Here is a 23,289-nt window from a genome sequence, read left to right on the forward strand (position 1 = left end):
TCAACAACAGCCTGCTGGGGATACTCATGAGGTTCAGGAAAGAACCCGTGGCCATCACTGCTGATATCCAGCACATGTTCCACTGCTTCGTGTTGAGGGAGGACCACAGAAACTTCCTCCGCTTCCTGTGGTATCGCAACAATGACCCCAGCAGTGACATTGTGGACTACAGAATGTGTGTCCATGTCTTCGGCAATAGTCATCCTATATGGCCTAAGGAGCGCTGCCAAGGAAGAAAAAGATGACTTTGGCCGCAATGTGAGAAGGTTCGTCGAACGTGTGTTCTATGTCGATGACTCACTGAAGTAATTTGCAACCAAAACAGAAGCCATCAGTGTCCTTGAGCACAGGAATATAAACCTCCGAACTGATGATCTCCCCCTACAGCACTGTCTAGAAGTGTGTTGGAACATTACAGCAGACATATTCACATTCCAAGCTGTAGACGACAAGAAGCCATACACAAGCAGGGGAGTGCTCTCTACGGTCAATAGCCTATTTTAATCCACTTGGCTTCCTAGCCCCTGTCACCATACAAGGCATGCTACACCTCAGAGAGCTCTACGCAAGCAGAAGATTGGGATTCACCCCTTGCTGCAGACATGGAAGAGGAGTAGAACAAATTGAGAGATTCACACCTCGCACCTACATGTATTACTCTACCTCTAATGCTCAGCTCAACAAGCTTTGTGTCTTCGCAGATGCATCGGTGAAAGTTTTCGCAGCTGTAGCTTACCTGAAGGTCAACACTCAAGATGGAAAAAGTGAAGCCAGACCTCACTGTCCCCAGACTGGAACTTGAGATCGCAGAGTTGATAGTTGAGGAGATGGATCTGAAGTTTGACAGCATCACATACTATTCGGACATCAAAGTGGTGCTTTGGGTACATCCACAACCAAATAAGGCAGTTCTACGTCCATGTGAGCAACAGAGTTCAGTGTATTCGGCCATCCACATCCCCAGACCAATGGAGTTTCGTGCCCACAGATCTCAGCCCAGCTCACCATGGGTCTAGAGCCGTAACAGTAGCCCTCCACAGCAACATGACATGGCTGTCAGGACCAGACTTTCTTCAGAATCCAGCCCCGCACTCCTCCAAACCTCTAGAGTTGTTTGACCTTATCATCTCTGCTTCTGACATAAGCCCACAGGTGACTACTAATGTCACTCAAATCTCCAAGAACCTTCTGAGCTCCAAACGCTTTGAGTGTTTCTCCAAGTGGAACAGTCTCATAAGGACAGTAGCACACTTAATCCACATAGCTCGGACCTTCTCTCAGCCTGCACAATAGAGCACCTGCCATGGATGGCACATCTGTCAGAAGAAACCCACTGAAGAATAGCTGGAAAGAGCCCAGACGAGTGTTATGCAGAGGAACTAGGTGCATAGCAGCAGAATGCAGTCTTCCTACTGACAGCAGTCTACGAAGGCTGCATCCTATCGTTGACAGTGATGGACTGCTCAAAGTTTGCGCAATTTGGCCTCCAGCTAAATTAAGAACAAACGATGTCAGCCCCATCTTCATTCCAGGTCGTCACCACCTGGCAATCTTGCTTGTGCGTCACCACCATGAGGCTGTGAAGCATCGAGAGACATTTCACAGAGGGTGCCATCCAAGCAGATGGACGAAGAAAGAACACCAGCAGATGGCAGAACTGCCAAATGAGCGGCTGCAGGTAGCACCACCTTTCAACAACATAGTTGTTTAGGTTTCGGCACATGGCCGGTGGTCTCACGCCACACCAGAGGAGGACACGCCAATAGCAAAAGGTGCGTGGTGATGTCCTCATGCACAAGAGCTGTTCACATAGAAGTAATTAAATCACTAAGTGCTTCCAGCTTCATAAACGCCCTGAGAAGATTATTCTCAGAGGCATAGCAAAGCAGGTACGTTCAGATTGCGGTACAAACTTTGTTGGTGATACCGAGACCTGAGGATGGATTGATCAAATTCTAGTTCAGAGAGCACAGAGATGTATCTCCAAGAACAGAAATGTACCTACAGTTGAGGTCAGAAGTTTACACACACCTTAGCCAAATACATTTAAACTTAGTTTTTCACAATTCCTGACATTTAATCCTAGTAAGAATTCCCTGTCTTAGGTCAGTTAGGATCACCACTTTATTTTAAGTATGTGAAATGTCAGAATAATAGTAGAGGGAATGATTTATTTCAGCTTTTATTTCTTTCATCACATTCCCATTGGGTCAGAAGTTTACATGCTACCAAATACTAATTGAGTGTATTGCCTTTCAATTGTTTCACTTGGGTCAAATGTTTCGGGTAGCCTTCCACAAGCTTCCCACAATAAGTTGGGTTAATTTTGTCCCATTCCTCCTGACAGAGCTAGTGTAACTGAGTTAGGTTTGTAGGCCTCCTTACTCGCTTTTTCGAGCAATGTGGCCACACGCTTTTTCAGTTATGCCCACAAATTTTCTATGGGATTGAGGTCAGGGCTTTGTGATGGCCACTCCAATAGGATGTAGGATGTTGTCTGTGTGTACAGAGGGTCCCTGGTTCGTGCCCGGGTCGGGGCGAGGGAACAGACTAAAGTTATACTGTTACATTCGGCCTGCAAGCCTCCCCCTTTTTCCTCCAAACATAACGATGGTCATTATGGCCAAACAGTTCTATTTTTGTCATTAGACAAGAGTACATTTCTCCAAATAGTACGATCTTTGTCCCCATGTGCAGTTGCAAACCGTAGTCTGGCTTTTGTTATGGTGGTTTTGGAGCAGTGGCTTCTTTCTTGCTGAGCGGCCTTTCAGGTTATGTTGATATAGGATTTGTTTTACTGTGGATATAGATACTTTTGTACCGGTTTCCTCCAGCATCTTCACAAGGTCCTTTGCTGTTGTTTTGGGATTGATTTGCACTTTTCGCACCAAACTACATTCATCTCTAGGAGACAGAACGTGTCTCCTTCCTGAGCGGTATGACAGCTGCGTGGTCCCATGGTGTTTATACTTGCGTACTGTTGTTTGTACAGATGAACGTGGTACCTCCAGGTGTTTGGAAATTGCTCCCAAGGATGTACCAGACTTTATTTTCCCATGATGTCACGCAAAGAGGCACCAAGTTTGAAGGTAGGCCTTGAAATACATCTACAGGTACACCTCCAATTGACTCAAATGATGTCAATTAGCCTATCAGAAGCTTCTAAAGCCATGACATAATTTTCTGGAATTTTCCAGGCCGTTTAAAAGGCACAGTCAACTTAGTGCATGTAAACTTCTGACACACTGGAATTGTGATACAATGAATTATAAGTTGAATAATCTGTCTGTAAACAATTGTTGGAAAAATGACTTGTGTCGTGCACAAAGTAGATGTCCTAACCGAATTTCCAAAACTATAGTTTGTTAACAATACATTTGTGGAGTGGTTGAAAAACAGGTTTTAATGACTCCAACCTAAGTATGTGTAAACTTTTGACTTCAACTGTAGGTGTTCAACATACCTCACTCATCCCATATGGGTGGTACATGGGAGCGGATGATTGGCATTGCACGTCGTATACTTGACTGCATGTTTCTCCAACGTGGATCTTCATGCCTTTCAAATGAAGTCCTGACAACACTGACGGCCAAGGTCATTGCTGTGATGAATGCCAGGCCCCTCGTCCCAGTATCTTCAGACCCAGAATAACCCCTTTTCCTCACTCCAGCTGTGCTCTTGACCCAGAAGACTGTCGTCCCCCCTTCCTCCACCAGGCAAGATCTGGGACGTAGAACTCTACAAGCAAGAGTGGAAGCAGGTACAAGTCTAGCGGACACCTTTAGGAACAGGTGCCGGCTGGAGTATCTCTGCACGCTGCAGAGCCGACGTACGTGGCAGGACAAGAGGCTAGATCTTAAAGATGGGAATATGGTCTTAATGAAGGACAGTCAGGCTAAAAGAAATGAATGGCCATCGTTGTGAAGACTTTCACAGCCAGGACGGGATGGTGAGGAAAGCCAACTTCATAGTTCCCTCCTTGACAACTCTGAAGATCTTCTGTCAGCCTATCTCCGAAGTTGTTGTCCTTCTTACTTCATAATATCCCAGTGGTCAGAGTTAGGTTTATATGGAATCGTTAATGACCCCAGGCGGGGAGTGTTCTGGACCTGTTAGTTGTTTAGCACCCCCTAGTGGCAGTTTAAGTGCAGCAGTGTAGAATGTCCCTTTTTGTGTCATGTGACAGGAAGTGTGTGACAGTAGTTAAAATCCTTCAACATCCTTCTTTATAAGCTTTGTAAGATGCAATGTCTGTAAGTATCAAATCAAATTTATTTATATAGCCCTTCGTACATCAGCTGATATCTCAAAGTGCTGTACCCAGCCTAAAACCCCAAACAGCAAGCAATTCAGGTGTAGAAGCACGGTGGCTAGGAAAAACACCCTAGAAAGGCCAAAACCTAGGAAGAAACCTAGAGAGGAACCAGGCTATGTGGGGTGGCCAGTCCTCTTCTGGCTGTGCCGGGTAGAGATTATAACAGAACATGGCCAAGATGTTCAAATGTTCATAAATTACCAGCATGGTCGCATAATAATAAGGCAGAACAGTTGAAACTGGAGCAGCAGCATGGCCAGGTGGACTGTGGACAGCAAGGAGTCATCATGTCAGGTAGTCCTGGGGCATGGTCCTAGGGCTCAGGTCAGTTGAAACTGGAGCAGCAGCACGGCCAGGTGGACTGGGGACAGCAAGGAGTCATCATGTCAGGTAGTCCTGGGGCATGGTCCTAGGGCTCAGGTCCTCTGAGAGAGAGAAGGAGAGAATTAGAGAATGCACACTTAGATTCACACAAGACACCGAATTGGACAGGAGAAGTACTCCAGATATAACAAACTGACCCCAGCCCCCCGACACATAAACTACTGCAGCATAAATACTGGAGGCTGAGACAGGAGGGGTCAGGAGACACTGTGGCCCCATCCGAGGACACCCCCGGACAGGGCCAAACAGGAAGGATATAACCCCACTCACTTTGCCAAAGCACAGCCCCCACACCACGAGAGGGAAATCTTCAACCACCAACTTACCATCCTGAGACAAAGCTGAGTATAGCCCGCAAAGATCTCTGCCATGGCACAACCCAAGGGGGGCGCCAACCCAGACAGGATGACCACATCAGTGAATCAACCCACTCAGGTGACGCACCCCTTCCAGGGACGGCATGAGAGAGCCCCAGTAAGCCAGTGACTCAGCCCCTGTAATAGGGTTAGAGGCAGAGAATCCCAGTGGAAAGAGGGGAACCGGCCAGGCAGAGACAGCAAGGGTGGTTCGTTGCTCCAGAGCCTTTCCGTTCACCTTCCCACTCCTGGGCCAGACTACACTCAATCATATGACCCACTGAAGAGATGAGTCTTCAGTAAAGACTTAAAGGTTGAGACCGAGTTTGCGTCTCTGACATGGGTAGGCAGACCGTTCCATAAAAATGGAGCTCTATAGGAGAAAGCCCTGCCTCCAGCTGTTTGCTTAGAAATTCTAGGGACAATTAGGAGGCCTGCATCTTGTGACCGTAGCGTACGTGTAGGTATGTACGGCAGGACCAAATCAGAGAGATAGGTAGGAGCAAGCCCATGTAATGCATTGTAGGTTAGCAGTAAAACCTTGAAATCAGCCCTTGCTTTGACAGGAAGCCAGTGTAGGGAGGCTAGCACTGGAGTAATATGATCAAATTTTTTGGTTCTCGTCAGGTTTCTAGCAGCCGTATTTAGCACCAACTGAAGTTTATTTAGTGCTTTATCCGGGTAGCCGGAAAGTAGAGCATTGCAGTAGTCTAACCTAGAAGTGACAAAAGCATGGATTAATTTTTCTGCATCATTTTTGGACAGAAAGTTTCTGATTTTTGCAATGTTACGTAGATGGAAAAAAGCTGTCCTTGAAATGGTCTTGATATGTTCTTCAAAAGAGAGATCAGGGTCCAGAGTAACGCCGAGGTCCTTCACAGTTTTATTTGAGACGACTGTACAACCATTAAGATTAATTGTCAGATTCAACAGAAGATCTCTTTGTTTCTTGGGACCTAGAACAAGCATCTCTGTTTTGTCCGAGTTTAAAAGTAGAAAGTTTGCAGCCATCCACTTCCTTATGTCTGAAACACATGCTTCTAGCAAGGGCAATTTTGGGGCTTCACCATGTTTCATTGAAATGTACAGCTGTGTGTCATCCGCATAGCAGTGAAAGTTAACATTATGTTTATAATAAAGTACATTTGTTTATTAACACAAGATAAATGTTTATCACAATTTTCCTGTTTCTGTAAAATATTTAGTTAGATGTTAGCTACTTTGCATTAGCTTCAGTGCTATTTCTCCCTAGGGACACCTAGTTTAGCAATATTAAGCATACAGTTGAATTCTAGTAACTTTATTTTATATTTGACTCTAAATGGAGTACTCTTATTCCTTATTTCATAAATTTAGTGCAGTTATTGTGTAAGACATTCTGTGCCCTTACTACAGAAACTGAAAACATGTATTTTTGTGTTTATTGCAGTTTCACACTGTGATTCAAGTAAACTTCCAAAACGCCAGCCTGCTTCTCACAGACTATTTTTAAGAGGGTTTAGTTAATTGGATAGCTGGATAAGGACTACTGTACGTTTAGCAAGTCCAGTATAGTGTGAAAAAAACTGTACATTTTAGAGTGTCCTTTTACTGTACCCAGCACAAGGTGCACCTGTATAATGATCATGCTGTTTAATCAGCTTCTTGATATGCCACACCTGTTAGGTGGATGGATTATCTTGGCAAAGGAGAAATGCTCACTAACAGGGATGCAAACAAATTTGTGCACAACATTTGAGAGAAATACATTTTTAGTGCATACAGAAAATGTATGGGGCCTTTTATTTCAGCTCATGCAACCAGCGTATAGTTTCTCTAAATTCGCAAAGTTGAGGACTGCTAAATTCTGTAAATAAAGCTTATACACATTTTTATATTTTTAATTACAAGGCACAAGTGACTTAGCCAGGCAGGCTTATTTTTTAGATATACAGTAGCCTAGTAACTTACAAGTTGATTGCCTTTCTTTGACACAGGTCAAGTGAATCACAGCTTCAGAGGGGGAAGGACATTTTAATATGTCCCACCCTCTGGCTCCTTGTTAGTGGGACTCCCAGACCCATAGGGGGAACCCCCAGACTTAGGAGGACCCCAGGCTCAGCTGGGGCTGTAGGAATACACTGCATGAATGCCACAGACTGAACCCTCTGGTAAAGCTAGAGCTCAGACACACACAGAGAGGAGTTGGTTTTCACTAGGCTGTCGCAGTTTGAGAGTTTAATTATTCCGCTCTCTATGCCTGCAGTGACCACTGGCTGCTCTTCTGTGACCTCACCACTGCTGCCTCTGTGATTGTTGCGGTGGTAGAAGGGCATGGGTTGGCCAGGGGAGAGTTTGGTGTGGCCAGTATCAACCTGAAATGTGCAGAACTGGTTCTCTCAGTTTGCAGACACTGGGACCTATGCCAAGGTAGAACATAGTAAACAAACAGGCTGAATTAGTTTACTATCGGCAGTATCTCAGAACAGGGAGAGGCAGGCAAATTCATCTCCATGAGGCCTATCTAAGTGCATGGTTATCTCAGTCTGTACTGAAAGTATGTGAAACTTGTCTCTCATCCACTTCCAGGTTATCACCAAGGTTCACATCCTGGTGCCACTGGAGATACTAATGCCAGACACTGCCAGTACTGCCAGTGAGAAAGGCAAAGGTAACAAACCATACAACATCATCACAGAAAACATTCAGGTACTAGGTGGTCTGCCCATACTGCTGAAGTGAGACACCTTTGTTATGTCTTATGTGTTATTTGTTGCCTAACCTTTATGCTTCAGTCAGTAGCTTTCACTGCAATGAGAGAAAAGGGCTGGAGTACATCCAGCAGAGATACTTGGAGTTCATTCAGAACTCCATCTATGCACGCAAATCACTGAAAGTGAGCTTCAAAAGGTAGTCAGCAGACTGCCATGACCACTCGGGCTCCTGAGTGGCACAGAGGTCTAAGCCACTTCATCTCAGTGCTAGAGGCATCACTATAGACCCTAGTTCGATTCCTGGCTGAATCACAACCGGCCGTGATTGGGAGTCCCATAGGGAGGTGCACATTTGGCCCAGTGTTGTCCGGGTTTGGCCGGGGTAGGCCGTCATTGTAAATAAGAATTTATTCTTAACTGACTTGCCTAGATAAATAAAGGTTACACATCAGCTCAACGTCTGCCACTAACCTGGAGTTGGTTGTCAACAACAGGACCACATGTAGGGGGGCATGTCAGATGTATGTGTGACAATAAAAAAAATGTAATAAATAAATGATGCACAGGGCTGGTTGACCAGGTGGGGGAGAAGTATGGGTTGCCGATGCGCTTTAGCACAGCTCGAGGGTTCATCCAGATGAAACTGGAGTGGTGGCTTCACCTGATGGGAAGATCCAAGCTGACTTCATCAAGGTACCTCTAATAGCCTATTTGAACACCTCTATAACTGGCAATACTGAACAATTGCAATGATGAATAGGTTATACAGAGCTTTAAGTGAGGGAAACTCATTACAAGGTGTCATTGCTTCATGTTCATTATTTAAACTGTCAGAATTGCTGTGGCTCTATATTACAACAACACACGTCAGCATTCTCTATAGTAATGCATTTTTACACCTTTGCTGTTTTTTTATAAATGGCTCTTCCCTCAGGTGACAAAGCACAAGGGCAACTACAGCTTCACCACAGCAGACCTGATGAAGATTACTGATCTCTGTGATTCCACATGTCCTATGTGTGAGTAAAGAGGCGCTAAATAGCCTCACAATTGACCCTTTGCTAAGCCCTGACCCCCTTAGTTAATATTGCAACCTCGGCCATAATTTTCCCTGGGAAGCCCAAATCAAATCGTTATTTGTCACAATACAACAGGTGTAGACCTTACAGTGAATTGCTTACTTAGAAGCCCTTAACCAACAATGCAGTTAAAAAAAATAAGTGTGAAGTAAAAAATAGCCAAGTTAAAAATAACAAATAAAAAGCAGCAGTAAAATAATACTAGCGGTACAGGAGTTACCGGTAGAGTCAATGTGCGGTAGTTAGTCGAGGAAATTGAGGTAATATGCACATGTAAGTAGAGTTAAAGTGACTATGAATAGGTAATAACCAGAGAGTAGCAGCAGTGTAAAAGAGGGTGGGGGCAATGCAAATGGACTGGGTAGCCATTTGATTAACTGTTCAGGAGTACTTGGGGGTAGAAGCTGTTAAGAAGCCTTTTGGACCTAGCTTTGGTGCTCTGGTACCGCTTCCCATGCGTTAGCAGAGAGAAGTCTATGACTAGGGTGGCTGGAGTCTTTTTGACAATTTTTAGGGCCTTCCTCAAACACCGCATGGTATAGAGGTCCTGGATGGCAGGAAGCTTGGCACCAGTGATGTACTGGGCCATACACACTACCCTCTGTAGTGCTTTGCGGTTTGAGGCCGAGCAGTTGCCATACCAGGCAGTGATGCAACCAGTCAGGATGCTCTGGATGGTGCAGCTGTAGAACCTTTTGAGGATCTGACGACCCATACCAAATGTTTTCAGTCATCCAAGGGGGGGAAATAGGCTTTGATGTGCCCTCTTCACAACTGTCTTGGGGTGTTCATTTCCGGTCACAACTTGCAGACGTGTTTACGTGTTGCTGTGTGTTTTGTTGCCAACCTTACTTTGATACCTGACAACTTTACGGTTTTTACTTTTTAATTACAGTTTATATTTTTTGTTTTTCCCTCACTCAACTTTTTTTCATTCAACTTTTTCACTCCGGACGCTTTATCTGGACATGGTTCGTCAGGACTTCCAACAGCCGAAGCTAAGTAGTAACATTAACATGATGCCTTCTACTTGCAGTCACTGTATTCATAATATACAGGAGAACGATCGCCTTAAGGCGAGGATAGCTGTGCTGCAAGCCCAGCTTCAGACTCAATCTTTAGGCAAGGGTAATTTCAGTGTAGGAAAGGATGAAACAGCGTCTGTGCCACCAGTAAGTACAGATAGTAACGTCAGTATAAATCCCCTTGCACGGTCCAAGCAGCCGGACAACTTTCTCATGGCTTCTGGTGGGAAATGCTGTAGGAATGCTCAACCGGTGTCGCTCATTCAGCCGACGGAAACTTTCAACCGGTTTTCCCCATTAAGCAACAAGCCGGAGTCTGAGGCCGAGCCTTCTTCTGTCTCTACTCCTCCCGGTACGGTGTCTGAGACGCCGAAGCTTCCCACCATTAGCTCTGACAAATTGAAAACTGTAGTCATTGGCGACTCCATTACCCGCAGTATTAGACTTAAAACGAATCATCCAGCGATCATACAATATTTACCAGGGGGCAGGGCTACCAACGTTAAGGCTAATCTGAAGATGGTGCTGGCTAAAGCTAAAACTGGCAAGTGTAGAGAGTATAGAGATATTATTATCTACGTCGGCACAAACGATGTTAGGATGAAACAGTCAGAGATCACCAAGCGCAACATAGCTTCAGCGTGTAAATCGGCTAGAAAGATGTGTCGGCATCGAGTAATTGTCTCTGGCCCCCTCCCCATTAGGGGGAGTGATGAGCTCTACAGCAGTCTCACAACTCAATCGCTGGTTGAAAACGGTTTTCTGCCCCTCCCAAAAGATAGAATTTGTAGATAATTGGCCCTCTTTCTGGGACTCACCCACAAACAGGACCAAGCCTGGCCTGCTGAGGAGTGACGGACTCCATCCTAGCTGGAGGGGTGCTCTCCTCTTATCTACCAACATAGACAGGACTCTAACTCCACAATGAAGTAGGGTGCAGGCCAGGCAGCAGGCTGTTAGCCAGCCTGCCAGCTTAGTGGAGTCTGCCACTAGCACAGTCAGTGTTGTCAGCTCAGCTATCCCCATTGAGACCGTATCTGTGCCTCGACCTAGATTGGGCAAAACTAAACATGGCGGTGTTCGCTTTAGCAATCTCACTAGGATAAATACCTGCTCCATTCCTGCCATTATTGAAAGTGATCGTGATACCTCACATGTTAGATCCCTTACTTCAAAGGCAGCTATAGTCAATGAACTAATCACTGATCATAATCTTGATGTGATTGGCCTGACTGAAACATGGCTTAAGCCTGATGAATTTACTGTGTTAAATGAGGCCTCACCTCCTGGTTACACAAGTGACCATATCCACCGTGCATCCCACAAAGGCGGAGGTGTTGCTAACATTTACGATAGCAAATTTCAATTTACAAAAAAAAGAAGACATTTGTCTTTTGAGCTTCTAGTCATGAAATCTTTGCAGCCTACTCAATCACTTTGTATAGCTACTGTTTACAGGCCTCCTGGTCCATATACAGCGTTCCTCATTGAGTTCCCTGAATTCCTATTGGACCTTGTAGTCATAGCAGATAATATTCTAATTTTTGGTGACTTTAATATTCACATGGAAAAGTCCACAGACCCACTCCAAAAGACTTTCGGAGCCATCATCGACTCAGTGGGTTTTGTCCAACATGTTTCTGGACCTACTCACTGTCACAGTCATACTCTGGACCTAGTTTTGTCCCATGGAATAAATGTTGTGGATCTTAATGTTTTTCCTCATAATCCTGAACTATCGGACCACCATTTTATTACGTTTGCAATTGCAACAAATAATCTGCTCAGACCCCAACCAAGGAGCACCAAAAGTCGTGCTATAAATTCCCAGAAAACACAAAGATTCCTTGATTCCCTTCCAGACTCCCTCTGCCTACCCAAGGACGTCAGAGGACAAAAATCAGTTAACCACCTAACTGAGGAACTCAATTTAACCTTGCACAATACCCTAGATGCAGTTGCACCCCTAAAAACATTTGCCATACGAAACTAGCTCCCTGGTATACAGAAAATACCCGAGCTCTGAAGCAAGCTTAGAGAAAATTGGAACGGAAACGGCGCCACACAAAACTGGAAGTCTTCCGACGAGCTTGGAAAGACAGTACCGTGCAGTATCGAAGAGCCCTCACTGCTGCTCGATCATCCTATTTTTACAACTTAATTGAGGAAAATAAGAATAATCCAACATTTATTTTTGATACTGTCGCAAAGCTAACTAAAAAGCAGCATTCCCTAAGTGAGGATGGCTTTCACTTCAGCAGTAATAAATTCATTAACTTCTTTGAGGAAAAGATCATGATCGTTAGAAAGCAAATTACTCTTTAAATCTGCGTATTCCTTCAAAGCTCTGAGTCTGCACAACTCTGCCAGGACCTAAGTTCAAGAGAGAGACTCAAGTGTTTTAGTATTAAATCTCTTGACACAATGATGAAAATAATCATGGCCTCTAAACCTTCAAGCTGCATACTGGACCCTATTCAAACTAAACTATTGAAAGAGCTGCGTCCTGTGCTTGGCCCTCCTATGTTGAACATAATAAATGGCTCTCTATCCACCGGATGTGTACCAAACTCACTAAAAAAAACAGTAATAAGGCCTCTCTTGAAAAAGCCAAACCTTGACCCAGAAAATATAAAAAACTATTGGCCTATATCGAATCTTCCATTCCTCTCAAATTTTTTAGAAAAAGCGGTTGCGCAGCAACTCACTGCCTTCCTGAAGACAAACAATGTATACAAACTGCTTCAGTCTTGTTTTAGACCCCATCATAGCACTGAGACTGCACTTGTGAAGGTGGTAAATGACCTTTAAATGGCATCAGACCGAGGCTCTGCATCTGTCCTCATGCTCCTAGACCTTAGTGCTGCTTTTGATACCATCGATCACCACATTCTTTTGGAGAGATAAGAAACCCAAATTGGTCTACACGGACAAGTTCTGGCCTGGTTTAGATCTTATCTGTCGGAAAGATATCAGTTTGTGTCTGAATGGTTTGTCTTCTGACAAATCAACTGTAAATTTCGGTGTTCTTCAAGGTTCCGTTTTAGGACCACTGTTTTCACTATATATATTTTACCTCTTGGGGATGTCATTCGCAAACATAACGTTAACCTCTCTGCACACCGAACCCGTTAGTGGGATTAAATTTGACAAAATACCGCGATCGCTACATAAATAGTCATATTAAACATTCATGAAAATACAAGTGTCTCACATGGGTCGAAAGCCTAGAATCTTGCTAATCCAACTGCCTTGTCAGATGAAAAAAATTATTTACTGCGAAAGAATACGATACGATTATCTGAGGATAGAGCCCCATAAAAAAAACTATTTCAACCAGCACAGGCGTAACATCACAAATTGCAATAAAATAAATAGTTTACCTTTGACGATCTTCCTCTGTTTGCAATCCCAATGCTCATTGTTACACAATGAATAGTCTTTTGTTTGATCAAATCAATTTTTATAGCCTAACACGATACATTTTGTGAACCGTTTGTGTCGTGAATTCCGTCTCATTCCATTTTCGACGACACATTCAATGTAAATACACACACTAAACGTGACTTTATCCAGTCATGTTTGGTTTCATTGCAATCAACTGGTTTGTTTGTAACACACCAAATGTGATGGGTCATTTCGCGGGACGTATTGAGTGAAAGAAAACGTTTTGAAGACAACAAGTAATGACATCATTGTGCACCAATGATATGACCGCTGTTTCTTTGATTGACTGTATTTTAACCCAATGACCACTGATCGTCTTGAAATCTAGCTGGGTAGATAGCCAATGAGCTGAGGTAAACGGCAACATATAATGTTTGTGTTGGAAGACCAACCCAGGTAGTAAACTCCGGCGTAAAGAGGGTCATTCGCCATTGAAGATTCATACCGGAAGGAGCCATGCATGTTACGCACAGCATTATTTTGGTAAAGCGCATCTTCAACTGTTTATATATCAATCAGTATGGCGACTAAGTCAGGGAACGCTAAATCTAAGTCTAGATATACAGATGTACACACAATTTTAGAAGAAATTGATCGGGAAAGTGAGACAGAGATTGTTGGAGGACGATTCATTTAGCGATTCCCAAATGGAGGAATATTTTTTGAACAGAGAGGACATCGTTTTGGACTGGTAAGTTCTTCTCATGCTAATGCCGTTGTTTGAAATTAATAATCTGAAATATTATTTGTGATTTAAAAAAAAAATTATATATAAAAATGTAATGAAATGAGTAAAGTACACGTTGGCTGTACATTGTGTGACCCATAGCCTATGTTTGTGTGTGTATATCTACTGTACATATTGTGGATTAGAGGGAGCATGGCCGAGATGCGTGTCTGGGGGGGGGGGGGGCAGGCCCACAACAATGGCCAAAGTGAAATGGAGACAGTAGATCTAGCTGGTCTGTCATAATATAAATGAGACAGTAGATCTAGCAGGTCTATAATAATGTATTCAACCTTATGTTCCCTGTACTCTATATATATATCTGTTCATTATACCTGTTGATACAGGGCTCATATGTGAAACTATTCTAACTGAACATTTTCTTTCACAGTGACACTGACTCTGAATGGGAGCCCCCAGTGCCAAGGTGTCCATCCCCCACTGAAGCTGGTTCATCCAGCCAGACACCTGTTGTCTCAGCGCTACTGGGGCATGGACCGCAAAAAATGTCCCCATTCCAACTTCAATAAAGGACTACAACAAGAGCATGGGAGGTGTGGACCTGTCAGATACGCTGATAGGCTATTACAATGTTCTCCATAAGATGATGAAATAGTACAAATAGGATGTGCTTCAGGGCCAAAAGGGCACAGCATTGAGGCGTCGCTGTGTTCTTTACAAAATTAAGTCCCCCATCACCTGTACCACATGCTTGGTGACCCTCTGCTTTACAGCAGAAAGAGACTGCTATGGCACCTAAAATCAGCAGCACAATATTGTGTAGAGGACTGAGGGTCTTCCAAATATTGAAAGTTTACTTTGTAAATGAATTTTTTTACCATGTTTTTTTCTAAAAAATGTTGGGGTGGGGGGGTGTGTTAGAATACCATTTTGGTATTTTGTATATAGTTATTCCATTCAAAATGTATAACTTCACCAATTTGGCCACTTGGGTACATTTGGGCTACTTTTGTGGGACACCTGGGTGACTTCATGATCAATGTCATGTAGCACACTCATTTTGGAAGTTATCATTCTCATTCTGAAACTTTGCACAAGTACTGATGCCGTCTTATGTTTTTCACTAAAATTGTCCCCATCATCCTATCTGAATGTTTGTTTTGTTCATTTTAAAGATGATACAACAATAAAAAATAAAAAACGTATGTTTTTTTTCATTGTATTATCTAAACCAGATCTATTGTGTTATATTCTCCTACATTCAATTCACATTTACACAAACTTAAGAGTGTTTTCTTTCAAATGAAACCAAGAATATGCATATCCTTGGTTCTGGGCCTGAGCTACAGGCAGTTAGATTTGGGTATGTCTTCAGGCGGAATTGGAAAAAAGTAGGGGGGTAGCTGTAAGGTTTTAACTTTCACTGCTATGCGGATGACCCACAGCTGTACATTTCAATGAAACATGGTGAAGCCCCAAAATTGCCCTTGCTAGAAGCCTGTGTTTCAGACATAAGGAAGTGGATGGCTGCAAACGTTCTACTTTTAAACTCAGACAAAACAGAGATGCTTGTTCTAGGTCCCAAGAAACAAAGAGATCTTCTGTTGAATCTGACAATTAATCTTAATGGTTGTACAGTCGTCTCAAATAAAACTGTGAAGGACCTCGGCGTTACTCTGGACCCTGATCTCTCTTTTGACGAACATATCAAGACTGTTTCAAGGACAGCCTTTTTCCATCTACGTAACATTGCAAAAATCAGAAACTTTCTGTCCAAAAATGATGCAGAAAAATTCATCCATGCTTTTGTTACTTCTAGGTTAGACTACTGCAATGGTCTACTTTCCGGCTACCCGGATAAAACACTAAATAAACTTCAGTTAGTGCTAAATACGGCTGCTAGAATCCTGACGAGAACCAAACAATTGGATAATATTACTCCAGTGCTAGCCTCCCTACACTGGCTTCCTGTTAAGGCAAGGGCTGATTTCAAGGTTTTACTTCTAACCTAAAAAGCATTACATGGGCTTGCTCCTACCTATCTTTCTGATTTGGTCCTGCCATACATACCTACACGTACGCTACGGTCACAAGACGCAAGCTTCCTAATTGTCCCTAGAATTTCTAAGCAAACAGCTGGAGGCAGGGCTTTCTCCTATAGAGCGCCATTTTTATGGAATGGTCTGCCAACCCATGTGAGAGACGCAGACTCAGTCTCAACCTTTAAGTCTTTACTGAAGAATCATCTCTTCAGTAGGTCATATGATTGAGTGTAGTCTGACCCAGGAGTGTGAAGGTGAACGGAAAGGCTCTGGAACAACGAACCACCCTTGCTGTCTCTGCCTGGCCGGTTCCCCTCTCTCCACTGGGATTCTCTGCCTCTAACCCTATTTCAGAGGCTGAGTCACTGGCTTACTGGTGCTCTTTCATGCCGTCCCTAGGAGGGGTGCGTCACTTGAGTGAGTTGAGTCACTGACGTGATCTTCCTGTCTGGGTTGGCGCCCCCCCTTGGGTTGTGCCGTGGCAGAGATCTTTGTGGGCTACACTCGGCCTTGTCTCAGGATGGCAAGTTGGGGGTTGAAGATATCCCTCTAGTGGTGTGGGGGCTGTGCTTTGGCAAAGTGGGTGGGGTTATATCATCGGATGGGGCCACAGTGTCTCCTGACCAGTCCTGTCTCAGCCTCCAGTATTTATGCTGCAGTAGCTTGTGTCGGGGGGCTAGGCGCCGTGCTAGCCGCCGTGCTTCTACACCTGCATTGCTTGCTGTTTGGGGTTTTAGGCTGGGTTTCTGTACAGCACTTTGAGATATCAGCTGATGTACGAAGGGCTATATAAATAAATTTGATTTGTTTGGACCATGAAAGTTTGTTGGTGATGTGGACACCAAGGAACTTGAAGCTCTCAACCTGTTCCACTACAGCTCCGTTGATAAGAATGGTGGTGTGCTCATCCTCCTTTTCCTGTAGTTCACAATCATCTCCTTTGTCTTGAACACATTGAGATAGAGCTTGTTATCCTGGCACCACACGGCCAGGTCTCTGACCTCCCTATAGGCTGTCTTGCCGACAACACAAACTTAATAATGGTGTTGGAGTCGTACCTGGCCATTTAATTATATATATATATATTAACCTTTATTTAAATAAGCAAGTTAGTTAAGAACAAATGACAGCCTACCAGGGAACAATGGCCTTGTTCAGGGACAGAATGACAGATTCTTTTTACCTTGTAAGCTCTGGGGATTTGATCCAGCAACCTTTCGGTTACTGGCCCAACGCTCACTAGGCTACCTGCCGCCGCCATGCAGTCTTGGGTGAACAGGCAGTACAGGAGGGGACTGAGCATGCACACGAGGGGCCCCCGTGTTGAGGATCAGCGTGGCAGATATGGTTACCTACCCTTACCATCTGGGGGCGGCCCGTCAGGAAGTCCAGGATCCAGTTGTTTAATCCCAGGGTCCTTAGCATAGTGATGAGCTTTGAGAGCACTGTGGTGTGCTGAGCTGTCGTCCATTAATAGCATTCTCACATAGGTGTTCCTTTTGTCCCGGTGGGAAAGGGCAATAGAGATTGCATCATCTGTGGATCTTTTGAGTCAGTATGCAAATTGGAGTGGGTCTAGGCTTTCTGGGATAATGGTGTTGTGAGCCATGACCAGCCTTTCAAAGCACTTCTTGGCTACAGATGTGAGTGCTAGATGTGAGTGCATTAGTCATTTAGGCAGGTTCCCTTACACGGAACCCAAACTGGCTGTGTACGTGCGCCATCGTGTGCCATTGTGCATAAATGTATTTTGTCCCCCCCACACCAAACGTGATCACGGCACGCAGGTTAAAATATCAAAACAAACTCTGAACCAATTATATTAATTTGGGGACAGGTCGAAAAGCATTAAACATTTATAGCAATTTAGCTAGTTAGCTTGCACTTGCTAGCTAATTTGTTCTAATTTGCTAGCTTGCTGTTGCTAGCTAATTTGTCCTGGGATATAAACACTGAGTTGTTATTTTACCTGAAATGCACAAGGACCTCTACTCTGCCAATTAATCCACACATAAAACAGTCAACCAAATTGTTTCTAGTCATCTCTCTTCCTTCCAGGCTTTTCCTTCTCTTGACTTCATATTGTGATGGGCAACTTTCATAAATTAGGTGCATTACCGCCACTGACCTCGTTCATCTTTCACACCCACTTGGGGAAAACCAATGAGGAGATGGGAGAGGCAGGACTTGCGGCGCGATCTGTGTCAGAAATAGAACTGATTTCTATTTTAGCCCTTGGCAACGCAGATGCTCAATGGCGCGTGCAATAATTGAATAACATACATTTATTAATCTATTTTGCAACGCTTGCGTGTGGTCTGCCTGTTAGTGTTCTTGGGCATAGGGACTATGTTGGTCTGCTTGAAACATGTTGGTATTACAGACTCCGTCCTGGTAATCACAGTCTTCCGGAATAGCTGATGCTCTCATGCATGCTTCAGTGTTGCTTTCCTCAAAGCGAGCATAGAAGTAATTTAGCTCGTCTAGTAGGCTCGTGCCACTGGGCAGCTCATAGCTGCACATTTAACCACTAACGAAATCCCCTCACATTGATCCAAACTAGGTTTTGCTAATCAGGAAACTCTTGGGTATGTTGTGGTGGACTGTCATTATAATTGCTTTATGGGGAACCTGGTAAAATTATGTTTGTAGTATAGCTAGCCACTGAATGGCATTGAATTCAGTCAGCATGCAGTGAAAGCTATAACTACTTTTGGAGCAAACCAGTGCTCTCAAATCGTATCCTGATGTCAACAGCAGATGGGAGTTGTATTCATAACATTGCTAACTTAACTAGTTAACATACATTTTGAGAAAAAAGTTATATTAAGTGACTAGCTTAGCAACATTTGGTGGTCAATGAGACAGAGAGCTAGCTAGTAGCTAACCAACTGAACTTGCAAACATTATAACAAAAGTATAATTTCTGATTTAAAAAAAATACTCAAACAGGCTCTGCATTTCAGCAATCACAGTAGCAAGTCGTCCTGGTGCACAGTTTAATTATTTTGCCGTTGAAACATTTTTTTTTTGCCATTGCCCTCACTGGCTTTCATGCGATATAAACGTGAGCTTGTCCAAGGTGTCAGATTTGATGACAGTTGCTATCCATTGGAGTGCTGCCATTGGTTGCCCAAAATTATGGGGAAGAGCTACATTTTCATTGAATAATGTGATCATAATAATAGTTTCTTTGCTTTGTTCTGATTGACCAACCTACCGTTTATTTTTGTATTTATCATGTGGCATAAAATAAAACTGGGGGAAATTGGATGTACTAATTGTTTACCCAGTAGATGGGGCTGTTTGGTTTGTTGTGGAGTTTTAGATCATGTTGACCTGTTTACACCTGTCTCTTCCCAGGGTGGTACCAGCTGCTGAGTACAGTTCATGAGCATATCCACTGCCTATACAAGCTGTCCGATGCTGTGTCTATGCTAGACATGCTGCTGTCACTAGCCAATGCATGCACCATCTCAGACTGTTAAATCAAGCAGGAAAGTGAATAAATGTAATCAATTAAACATTTTTCACCCAACATTTCTGCAATAGAACATAAAAACAGTTGTTCAAATTCATAGACACGCTACCCATATGATCCAGTCAGATTCAAGCTATCCCTGGAGTTGGTTGACCTCAGTCTAGTCAGTATCTGAAGAAACAACCACCCACTCATCCTTCTAACATAGCAGCCAGTCAATGCAGCATGATTGAATACAGTGCGTCAGCAGCAGCGCCCTCTCTTCTCCTCTCTGATTGACAAAGAGGCTGCTGTGCTCTGCTGTCTATGTAACATTGGTTGCCCTGTCAGCTTCAGTTGTCTGGGCAGCAGCCCCAATAGCAATGTGGGTGGTGACCACTGGCCCCCAGCTGTCTGAAAGGATCTCTGTAGAGACACGTGCTGACTGCTGGCCTTCTCCGTCTCATTCATCTCACTTTCAGATGACCCGAGTTACATAACCGTTACTGTATTTGACCAGACCAATCTCTCTGCATTACACGGCAACTGTAGATGTCTGTTTTGACTGCATGCACTGTACACTAGTAGTGTTTGGAATTCACATAAAATTAGTAATAAAATAACAAATGCAACTGAATTTCATTCACAGCAATTCAACCCAGATGGATTTTTTTTAAATTTACCAACAATGTAATTATCAATTATCAAAATCTTCTTCCTGAAGTTATCCTGCTCTGTGCCTGCAACGCGTCCTTAGTTCACAGACACACTGGCCATCAAGCAGGGTCGTTACCCCATTCTGGATCTTATCACTGGCCAGCAGCCCATGTCCAACAACAGCTACATCTCTGAGGGCATCAACATTGTCATCATCGCTGGGCCCAACATGACCGGCAAGTCCACCTACCTCAAACAGGTGGTGCTGTGCCAGATCATGGCTCAGATAGGTAGGTGGAGAAACCAAACACTTCATTCAAAATGGAATGTTGTTTTATAGTACCTGAATTAACTTAATTTTCAGTGTGCCAGTGTTGTAACCATTCAACAGGCTTACTCACAGGTTATTTATATAATGAGTCTGATGTGTCCTAGGCTCTTTTGTGCCTACTTCCACATTGCTGAACAGATTTTCACCAGAATCAGGGTGGATGACAACTTTAAGACAAACTCCTCAACCTTCATGGTGGAAATGAAGGTGGTACATTTTCAATACATACTGGCCACTCTGATGCAGTGATATGGTATGGACTTTTAAAATCTCTGAAATGCCCCAACTTGGCAAAATAGTTTTGTTTCATTTTGTCTGGGTATTCCCAAGGTCTCTTATATAATCCATAATGTGAAGTGACAAGTCTCATCACAGACGCGCTTGGGCGTGGCACCAGTGCTGAGGGGGGCGTCGTCATGTCACTCTATCTGCAAGTTCCTCGTTAGCCTCAGGGTATTTACACTGTCCAACCAGCACAGTGCCTCTGTCTGAAACAATAGATGATTAATTGGATTGTTGTGTATGAAAGGTAGAAGGCTAATTTTCTTTGACTTCCTGTTACTTGCACTGCTCAGATCAAACTATCATAAGTTAAATGTGTACTCCGCTCTGTTTCCCTGGTGGTCTCAGGTGTTCACTCTGTTTGCCACACACTTCCTGGAGCTACAGTATGTGAGCTAGAGACAATGTACCCCAATGTGGAAAACCAGCACATGGAGGTTCAGCACACCTGCACTGGTAACACGGGTACAGAGAGTGTTGTCTACACTTTCCTGCTGAGCCATGGAAGCTCAGAGGAAAGAAACTAGGGTAAGGAAATATGATTGAACATTCTTAAAGGGGAGCTGAACTTCCTGATTTACCCTCGGTTGCAATTCTCCTCATTAGGAAATGCGACTGAGAACAAGATTTGGGTTTGGAGGCAGGCTTTGACGTGGGTGTCTCGTGTGTGTGTGTGTTCGAACGTGGAAAGCGTTTGTACTTTAACTCTGCCAAATACTACACAGTTAGTCACTCACCCTTCTAGAAAACGTGAAACAGCCTAATCAGATCTTGTCTGGAAGTTTCCTAGACTAGCTAGCCAACTTCTTTCGCCAATTAGTTTCAGCCAGCTGTGTGCAACAGTAGAAAGGTTGGCTATCCAATCTGTGGGGCTAGTTAAGGACAGTCAATAAATTACACAATGTAAATTAGACAATATTTTCATGTTGCACACCTTTTAGTTGCCTCATTAAATGCTTTCAACATCGTATATTAATTTCTGTAATTTATAGTTGGTCTAAGTCATTTGGTGCTATTGACATTTAAATATAATTTACTGAGGTCCCCAACTAGCCCCTTAGGCTTAGGGGATATTGAATGTCATACCAAATTGGACATGGGCATTACAGTTGGGTCTAATTGTTGATTACTTAGGTGCTACCAGATGTGGGCAGGATTTAAATTAACCTAACCCAAGTAAAACTGTTATGGTGCCCGTTACTCTGTGACATACCATTTTTCCCCCTAATTATCTCACAAATCTCAGTTTTGGATTAGATACTTTTACCAAAATGATCATATTAAACACTTAGTCAATTTTAGAATAAATGTTTGACTCATTGATGCCACAAAGGCAGTTTTCAGAAGGATAAGTTGCTTATTACGTTAGGTTACTCTTCAACATTGTCCAATCATTAACCTAAATAGTAAAAGGTTTACTGTAATGTTTAACTTGCAGGTCTGAGGGCTGCAGAGACGACTGCACTGCCTACAACCATAATCCAAGAAGGATTCCCAGTAGGCTGTTTCTTCTTGTTAATTAGATCAAATGTACCGTCCATCTTATTCTGTGGTCCCTGCTGGTCTGTCAACCTGTCGTCTTCCTCCTCTGTATCACCTGGTCACCCGGCTCCTGTAAACATCCAGGGACTCCATACTGGACCTTGACAGCCTGTGAATCTATCTAAAGGGCCCGAAAAGACACTATGAAACAGAAGAACATGTGTCCATGGAGATAGAGGATGTCAGGTTGGGATGGGTCAATGAAGGAGGTGAGAGGAATTGAGGAAGCTTGTGGATTTAAATTATGCTGTTCGCTACAAAAATGTTAAATAAAAATATCCTATATGATATTAAATTACAAGTTGTTAGGTGTAATATTTTCAATGTTTCTGTAATATTTAATAAAGAGTTCATTATTAATGTGACAAGGGACAGGGGCCCAAATGTAAACAGCCATGTAGGTTTAAAACCCCTAGAGCTAGCATGGAAACCCGACATAGTATTTAATTCTACGTCGGGCATTAATGAGCATTTGGGTCAGGAAAGTTTCCTCTCATGACCACTACAAGCCAGCATGTTGAATAAAATTGTATTTGAACTTACTTTACCGGTTGTCCATGTGGTTTTTGCAAGTAGGAATGTGTAAGAACAATTACAACTATTCAAAGCGCTGGTGGTAGTGCATTCAAATTTCTATCAACACAAGCGTCACAAGATAAATACTTGCCGAGCTCGTGCATGTGTTTACATGGTTCTTGGCATTCTTATGGTGATAGAAATCCGAATGCACTACCAGTGCTTTGAAAAGTTTGTAATTATGCTTTCTGGTGGATATTGTCCCACATTCCTACCCGCAAATAGACCAACTGGCAAAGTAATTTAAAATATAATTTAACACTTTTGCTTGAGGTCTTGAGGAAACTTTCATAATCACTAATTTATGCCCGACATAGAATTAATTAAATTCAATGTCGGATTTCCAGGCTACCCTGGTGCACCCGGGGTGGTTGTAGTCTCATCGGGTGCATAGAGCAAGAGGCCATGCCTT

General features: G+C 43.4%; 1 pseudogene; it reads left to right on the forward strand.

The window, feature by feature from the left end:
• Positions 1-755: 755 nt before the first annotated feature.
• On the forward strand, positions 756-22,552 carry LOC135507491 (mutS protein homolog 4-like; annotated as a pseudogene).
• The last annotated feature ends 737 nt before the right edge of the window (positions 22,553-23,289 follow it).

The sequence above is a fragment of the Oncorhynchus masou genome, chromosome 21, assembly GCF_036934945.1.
Source record: "Oncorhynchus masou masou isolate Uvic2021 chromosome 21, UVic_Omas_1.1, whole genome shotgun sequence".
NCBI classification, from domain to species: domain Eukaryota; kingdom Metazoa; phylum Chordata; class Actinopteri; order Salmoniformes; family Salmonidae; genus Oncorhynchus; species Oncorhynchus masou.